Consider the following 8,924-nt stretch of genomic DNA (forward strand, 5'->3'; position numbering starts at 1 on the left):
CTCAGGCTGTATTAGTTTTATTTCTAGACCATGCCCTCGTTGACATATTATAGAATCAAGTTTATATTCTGAAGAAGGCTCAATTACTTGGGCTGAAACCTAGGTAGAGGTTGGCTTCATTACCGCAATCGAGGCTGATAGTTACTTATGTATTAACTTATATAATAAATATTAGAGTGTAGCAAAATTTTCATACTGGTAATGATCTTTTAAAAACGAATATGACTGAAACACAATCAAACGTTTTTGGTTTTTACCCCTCAGAATATTGCATTGTACCCCTCGAATGGTAATTACCCACAAGGTAGAAACCACTGCTGCAGCGTCACCGGGAATAGACTGTCAGCGGAGCTACGCTTGAGCGATAAGACTGACAGTCATCTACATGCACAGACTTCTCGGCACTCTTGCATGTACGCAAAGCTCCAGTGCACCACTCTTTTTCGACTTTGTAAGACTTCATCCACTTCTTGCAAGACCGTAAAACTTCCGTCTACACGCAGCGTATTATTTGCAAATCTGGCATGATCACGCAAGACTGATGAGAAAATATGGAACAACATGGACAGAAGAAAGGAGAAGGCAACATGGGGAGAAGATGGAGTACTGCAAAAATAGGAAACTACAAGGAATTGAAGTTGTTACGTGATCCTAGTTGGTGAACACGAAAATAAAAAATAACGTTTCTAGCATTTGTAGACTTAGAGAAAGCTTTTGACAGTGTTGACTGGAATACTCTCTTTCAAATTCTGAAGGTGGCAGGGGTAAAATACAGGGAGCGAAAGGCTATTTACATTTTGTACAGAAACCAGATGGCAGTTATAAGAGTCAAGGGGCATGAAAGGGAAGCAGTGGTTGGGAAGGGAGTGAGACAGGGTTGTAGCCTGTCCCCGATGTTATTCAATCTGTATATTGAGCAAGCAGTAAAGGAAACAAAAGAAAAATTCGGAGTAGGTATTAAAATCCATGGAGAAGAAATAAAAACTTTGAGGTTCGCTGATGACATTGTAATTCTGTCAGAGACAGAATATTGCGAATACATAGAAAGAAGGATCCTTTATTGTATGATTATATGATAGCGCAAGAGAGGCGCTCTGCATCGCGGTGTAGCTTGCTGTCCAGGTTTCGAGAGGGTGCGTTTCTGGATGAGGAATCGAATATATTGCTTCCCCCTACTTATACCTCCCGAGGAGTTCACGAATGTAAAATTAGAGAGATTCGAGCGCGCACGGAGGCTTTCAGACAGTCGTTCTTCCCGCGAACCATACGCGACTGGAACTGAAGAGGGAGGTAATGACAGTGGCACGTAAAGTGCCCTCCGCCACACACCGTTGGGTGGCTTGCGGAGTTTAAATGTAGATGTAGATGTAGAAACCAGTCTCTGGACTGAAGACCAGAACAACAACAATAGTATAATAATAGCATTGTGTACAGCGCTATAGAAGCTCTTATGTAACTACTGCTGTGTCGTGCTGCCAGTTAATTTATCTGTTTCTAAGGCTTAACTAAACCTCTCAAAAATGTTTTGCACTACCATCGTTATTTGCATGGTTTTTATAGTGGTCAGAAACCACTTTCTAAATACTCTCTTGAACATAGGTAAAACGTTCAGCCTCCTGTGTAATGGCACTAAAAGTGAAGCTGCACTTTCAGTGCATTTCAGCAGAGTGCGCTGTGTCTACAACTGTGAACGAGACAGTGCGGTTTGCGTATAAAGTCTGTCTATATGCCTCGAGGGGTCATTTCAAGATTAGATCGTGCACCCAGTGTAACTTTACATGGACGTTTGTCAGCACGGGAAGTTTCTTGAAAGAGTGTCGTACACCAAAGCGACATCATTCCGACATTCAACCGCCATCGTGAGAGACAAGACATTGGAGATATGTCTCATAGTGGTCACAAACAGTCGATAACACCAGTGGTAGTATCTACAGACTATGATACGTAGGTACCTCAAAGAGAATGCAACATGTAAGGCCGTTCCCCTATATGCGGATAGATGTTGGTTCTTGAAGACTTCTCCTTCAGTTTTCTGTGGTATTAGTTTGGTTTTTGCAGCATGGGTGGGCAGCTTTACTCCCAAGGCGCAGGTGCCATAGTAATGAAGGTTCTAACCGTGTACCGAAGGCTACTTTTATGCTGCAGCTTTGCTGCGGGCACATCACTGTGAGTTAAGTACGGTGCTTTCATCTGTGTGAAGCGAAGAGTGACCTTGAAGCAACAAATCACAGCTCAATTTTGGGAGCGTGTTCGCGATGAAATTACTGCTCTTACTAATACACATAACTAATTCAGTAAACTCATAAAAATGACGAAAAAAGTATATGGAAATCAGAAACAATTTGTACTAAGACACTGAATTTATAACATCTTGAGTTCTAGGCGCTACAGTCTGGAATCGTGCGACCGCTACGGTCGCAGGTTCGAAACCTGCCTCGGGCATGGATGTGTGTGATGTCCTTAGGTTAGTTAGGTTTACGTAGTTCTAAGTTTTAGGGGACTGATGACCTCACAAGTTAAGTCCTGTAGTACTGAACCACCTTAACTTCAACTGAGAACTTCATTACGATGTCGAAAATTTCATGCACTACGCATTGGCAGTCACACGATTTCACACCTCCCCTCAAGTTAGCCATTGCTTTCGGTTTCAGAATCGTTGCCGTTTTCGCCTTTTACATCAAAGTAATGTGAACCCAAAAGTAGTAATCTTCAAGCGTACTTTCCATACCACGGACTGTGCACGCTTCACTTGTCTTTCTCGTGAGCCTCGGTCGGACTCATGCTCGCCGGATTCCGATCAGCTGCCGCGCACCAAATCTGCGGGTGTCAGAAATAGTTATATACTGTGATGGTGGAGCATTCCTCTGCCATGTACGACCTTCGTCCCGGCGGAGATGAGTAAGGGCAAGAACCGATACGCATGAAATATATCGATATCTGTACCCCTATATCCCCCTCCCCTCCAAAGAAACCTTTTCCAAAATTTGAGAAAAGAGAAACTTGGAAAAGAAAGAAAAAGCTCCTGGTAACCCATTAAAAACCCGAGAATTTAGCCTAAACGGGCTATAACAGCCAGATTTTCGTAATGAACCCAAAATCTCTCCGTAAAAATGCAAAATAATAATGGCTCCCTCTTATTCAATCACAGTACCGGAAATTTTGAGCCGAGCGGTTCTCGGCGCTTCAGTCTGGAACCGCGCGACCGCTACAGTCGCAGGTTCGAATCCTGCCCCGGGTATGGTTGTGTGTGTGATGTCCTTAGGTTAGTTAGGTTTAAGTAGTTCTAAATTCTAGGGGACTGATGACCTCAGATGTTAAGTCCTATAGTGCTCAGAGCTATTTGAACCATTTGAAAATTTCGACAGTAAAATAGAGAACACCTCCACACTTCCACTCATTCAAACCTACACATAAAGATTTTACAACAGCTTTACAAAGTTTTCATAACACAAATATCCTTACACATAAAGATTTTGCAATAGCTCTACAAAGTTTTCTTAAGACAAAAATGTTTACACTGTAGCGCCAAAGAAACTGGTACAGGCATGGTTATTTAGATACAGATATGTAAACAGCCAACGCTGCAATCGGCTTACTGCTGCTACAATGGCAGGTTATCAAGATTTACGTGAGTTTGAACGTGGTGTTATACTCGGCGCACGAGCGCTGGGACACAGCATCTCTGAGGTAGCCATGAAGTGGGGATTTTCCCGTACGACCGTTTCACGAGTCTACCGTGAATATCAGGAATCCGGTAAAACAACAAACCTCCGACACTGCTGCGGCCAGAAAAAGATCCTGCAAGAACGGGACCACCGACAACTGAAGAGAACCGTTCAACGAGACACAAGTGCAAAATTCAAATGGCTCTGAGCACTATGGGACTTAAGTTCTAAGGTCATCAGTCCCCTAGAACTTAGAACTACTTAAACCTAACTAACCTAAGGGCATCACACACATCCATGCCCGGGGCAGGATTCGAACCTGCGACCGTAGCTGTCGCGCAGTTCCGGACTGAAGCGCCTAGAACCGCTTGACCACCGCGGCCGGCGACGCAAGTGCAATCCTTCCGCAAATTGCTGCAGATTTCAATGCTGGGCCATCAGCAAGTTTCAGCGTGCGAACCATTCAACGAAACAGCATCGATATGGTTTTTCGGAGCCCACTCGTATACCCTTGATGACTGCATGACACAAAGCTTTACGCCTCGGCTGGGTCCGTCAACACCGACATTGGACTGTTGATGACTGGAAACATGTTGCCTGGTCGGACGAGTCTCGTTTCATATTCTATCGAGCGGATGGACGTCTACCGGTATGGAGACACCATCATGAATCCATGGATCCTGCATGTGGTTCATGGCTCTGAGCACTATGGGTCTTAACTTCTAAGGTCATCAGTCCCCTAGAACTTAGACCCACTTAAACCTAACCAACCTAAGGACGTCACACACATCCATGCCCGAGGCAGGATTCGAACCGGCCCGCGATCGTGCATGTCAGCAGGGGACTATTCAAGCTGATGGAGGCTCTGTAATGGTGCGGGCGTGCGCAGTTGGAGGGATATGGGACCCCTTATACGTGTTCATACCACTCTGACAGGTGACCCATACGTAAGCATCCTGTCACCTGCATACGTTCATGTCCATTCCAACGGACTTGGGCAGTTCCAGCAGGACAATGTGACACCCCACACGTTCAGAATTCTTTGTATAGGGCGGCTCCAGAAACACTCTTCTGAGTTGAAACACGTCCACTGGCCACTAAACTCACCAGACATAAACATTATTGAGCACATCTGGGATGCCTTGCAACGTGCTTTTCAGAAGATATCCCCACCTCCTCGTATTCTTAAGGAGTTATGGACAGCCGTACAGGATTCATGGTGTCAATTTCCTCCAGCACTACTTCAAACGTTAGTCGAGTTCATGCCACGTCGTGTTGTGGCACTTATGAGAGCCCACCGGGGCCATCACTATATTAGGCAGGGGTACTAGTTTCTTGGGCTCTTCAGTGTATGAAAGGGGCAAATTCAAAATTACATTTCCAATGACATTCCATAAACTTGTTCATTCCCAAATGTTTGTTTATGAATATTTTCCAAATTTCCAGTATAAAGAAAAAATACTAATATTCTTCATTTATAGAGAATACATTTAAGATTCAAAAAAATACTCTGCCTTCATCACAGAATTACAAAAGACGGTCAAGGAACATTATACATCCTCACACGTTCAAAATTAAAAAAGTAATTAATAGTTTAAAACTTACTAGTCAAAACACACAGTAATTGTAATTAATCTTGAGAGCTGAGACAAAAGAGTGTACCTTTATCAAAGTTGACAGGTCGCGTCAACAATTTTCAAACCAAATTACATGTACGTCATATACTGATGTGTATTTGTTGTAATTGAATCAGTTTAATTACTTAATGGAAAACCTTCATTTAGTGTGCATTTTGTACATTTGATGACTGTAAGGACCAAACATAAAGCAAAAGAAAATCTGTCCGTTGTAAAAATAAAAAAAAAAAGTCAGTTCACTACGTGTACTTGTCGCATTGTGACTTATTATTACTTACAATGGATACCGCTCACACACGCTTACTTAAGGTACAGCATGTCCACACAATGCGTCTTTCCCCGTGCGCAATAGTAGACACACGCGAATAAAAGGGAATACACAAAAGTTTGTGGAAAGAACGCATATACGCATGGACGTTCTTATGTCCACACGTTGCCTCATTTTGCAAGCAGTCTGCTATAGATCTCCTTCTTTGCTTGGGGGCTTGTACTGTATTTACAGTGATGAAAAGGCTACAGAAAAGGAAAACAGGCGAAGAAGTGCAGCGACAACGCTGACAGTAACATTTCGTTAGTTAGTATCTGGCGACTTACATACCAGTATGAACTATTTATTTCACATTTCAAAGCAAAGCATTTAAGTGCTTATTCCTAAAACTGTGAAATACCCGATGGAGGTTCTTAGTCGTTATGTGAATGTTCAAATGTGTGTGAAATCTTATGGGACTTAACTGCTAAGATCATCAGTCCCTAAGCATACGCACATACCTAAATTATCCTAAGGACGAACACATACACCCATGCCCGAGGGAGGACTCGAACCTCCGTTATGTGAAGGTCAATCAACTTTCAATGCGTCATTCGTATTTTATTTTACAAAAAAGTCGTTTACACAACCTTAATCGTGAAAAGTTATATGAAAAATTACATGTAGATTAGCATCCTCGGACAAATTTGGGAATTTCATAGACGCCAGAAATCCACTAGAATGTATGTTTTTTCCAATTTTGTATTTATTGCATCATCAGTATCCTTAATTTCCACCCGTCTCCGGCCATCCCGATTTAGGTTTTCCGTGATTTTCCTAAATCGTTTCAGGCGAATGCCGAGATGGTTCCTTTGAAAGGGCACGGCCGATTTCCTTCCCAATCCTTCCCTAACCCGAGCTTGCGCTCCGTCTCTAATGACCTCGTTGTCGACGGGACGTTAAACACTAACCACCACCACCTTAATTTCCATTTCTAGCAGTTTGTTGAGGAGTTACACATACTACATCATTTCTTTTGTTCAGATTTCCGGATCCTCAGTTGTGATATTAAGTCACCATAGCATGAATAGTCGTCCACAGTCTTCTTATATACTTCTCTAAATTTCTGATTTACTTTCCTCTGTTTTCCTGCTTCGAAACTTATGGTATCTTATTCTTTACAGTAATATGATTGGAGACCTTCTATCTAACATTTGATGCTCAGGCATCACATCTCAAATTTCTGTTCAAATAATTCTTACAAGCGGCATTCCATACGACCTTTCTTCGTTCGTAATCATGTATAAATTTAAGGGCGCTTCCTTTGAAGTCAAAGGGCATTATACCTTAACATACTACACACACACACACACACACACACACACACACACACACACATATGGGCCCGAGCTGCCTGTCGCCTCCAAAAAAGCGCAAAGATTCACACGGAAGACGGGAAGAAATGCGCTTTACGTACGGTCTCCATTTCCATGAAATTACGCATACACAAATGCGCATGCGTACTTGCGCTGTTGGAAATTTATGAGCATGGCAAAGTTGAACACAAAAAAGTCGTCCTAAACGGTGTTTCGAACCACTCCAGTACGGTGCTGCATCTGGTGTAAGCGATGTCTATGCCAGCTGCCTGTGGTCCTCCGGCCTGATGTTTGCACTCAGCTGATAAGGTGGAGAGGTCATCGGCCAGCGCCCCCCCCCCCCCCCTTCCCTCCTAGCTTTCAGTCCACTAGGTAAAATGCTGGCAGCTGCAGGCAACCGCTCTGCTCTTGACATCTCTGTAGTCACGCAGCGCCAGTTGACAGCAGCCCGCTCTGTTTTCCGGCTCGTAGCACGAAAGAAAATTAACACCAATGAATGGTGTCAGTCAAGCTCAATAGCAGGCCTCATACGAGCGGATTTCTGTGACGTGCAATTTCCGCGGATATTTTTGACGGATCCAGTCCGTCGATCACAGGCCTGCGTTTTCCACCAACGTGCAGGCCCGCCTGTCGGATCTATTCTTTCACGTCCGCCCGGAAACCGGGGCCCTTCGTGTGTGGCGTAAACTGTCAGATTTTCGCTATTTATCGACGGATTCAGGACTCTGGTGTACGTTCAACAGGCCAGAGGCCACAGGCGACAGATTTCAATAGTTGCGACCGAGTGTCGCAGTGAGTACATTGTACAGAGCGACGGTTTTAGGCATTATTTTATTGTAGAACATTTTTATGTTTTGAAACGAAATGTCGAGTGGCAAGGACGTCGTGGGGTAGAGCGGTCGCCTGGTGCAAGTCGTTTTAGTTGACGCCATTTTGGCGACTTGCGTGTCGATGGTGATGAAATGATGGTGAGGACAACATAATACGCAGTCCCCAAGCGGAGAAATTCTCCCACCCAGCCGGGAATCGAACCCCGGGCCCTCGGATGTCATTCTGCCGCGCTGACTACTCAGCTGTGGAGGCGGACATTTTCATGTTTTGAAACTCGTTTATATCGTCGACGGAGAGTTAGTATGGACGACAGGAGGAAGAAAACTGTGGCAGTCGCTGGCGGTTTGTACGCTATGTATCCACATATTTCTCGAAAGAAAAATCGCACAAAAATGTCAAAAATGGATTGCCGAGAGGCAACATACCAGACATTTGGATTGATTCAGATTCGTGAGTATTACTTTGAGAACCTTGAAGGTCCGATATGCTAGGAAGAGGGTGCTGGTGATCCTGTGTAAAGAACAGTAATTCGTAATACCTGTAGAATAATGGACCTAACATAGCTATGGGCAATATATAATTAGCATAGAACTTGCAACTTTTTGTTGGAAGTCACGTGTTGGTTTATACAATTCACCCTCTCCTTTTTCGCTTCTTTCAAAAATGTTCAAATGTGTGTGAAATCTTATGGAACTTAACTGCTAAAGTCATCAGTCCCTAAGCTTACACACTACTTAACCTAAATTATCCTAAGGACGAACACACGCACCCATGCCCGAGGGAGGACTCGAACCTCCGCCGGGACCAGCCGCACAGTCCATGACTGCAGCGCCTAGGACCGCTCGGCTAATCCCGCGCCCGCTTCTTTCAAGAAGCTTACAAGAAAACCCGTGTTTTTATCATCAAACGCGTTTAGGTTTATTGACATGTAATGTAATCAGTGGTCTATAATGAAATATATTAACAACTTGTTTTGCTTTGTAGGTCTAGAAACATTTTGTTACGAAATATATTGATTTTACTTACGGTATTTTATGTCCGATTTTCGCTCAGTTCAGGCAATACCGTCCGTTTTTGTGAAGTACAGTAACTGATGCGAAACACGACATGTTTCACATGAAGAAATGTACAGTTCTGCAAATCAGTGTGCAATTAGGCGGCAAACAAC

Source organism: Schistocerca serialis, chromosome 3, assembly GCF_023864345.2.
Source record: "Schistocerca serialis cubense isolate TAMUIC-IGC-003099 chromosome 3, iqSchSeri2.2, whole genome shotgun sequence".
NCBI classification, from domain to species: Eukaryota; Metazoa; Arthropoda; class Insecta; order Orthoptera; family Acrididae; genus Schistocerca; species Schistocerca serialis.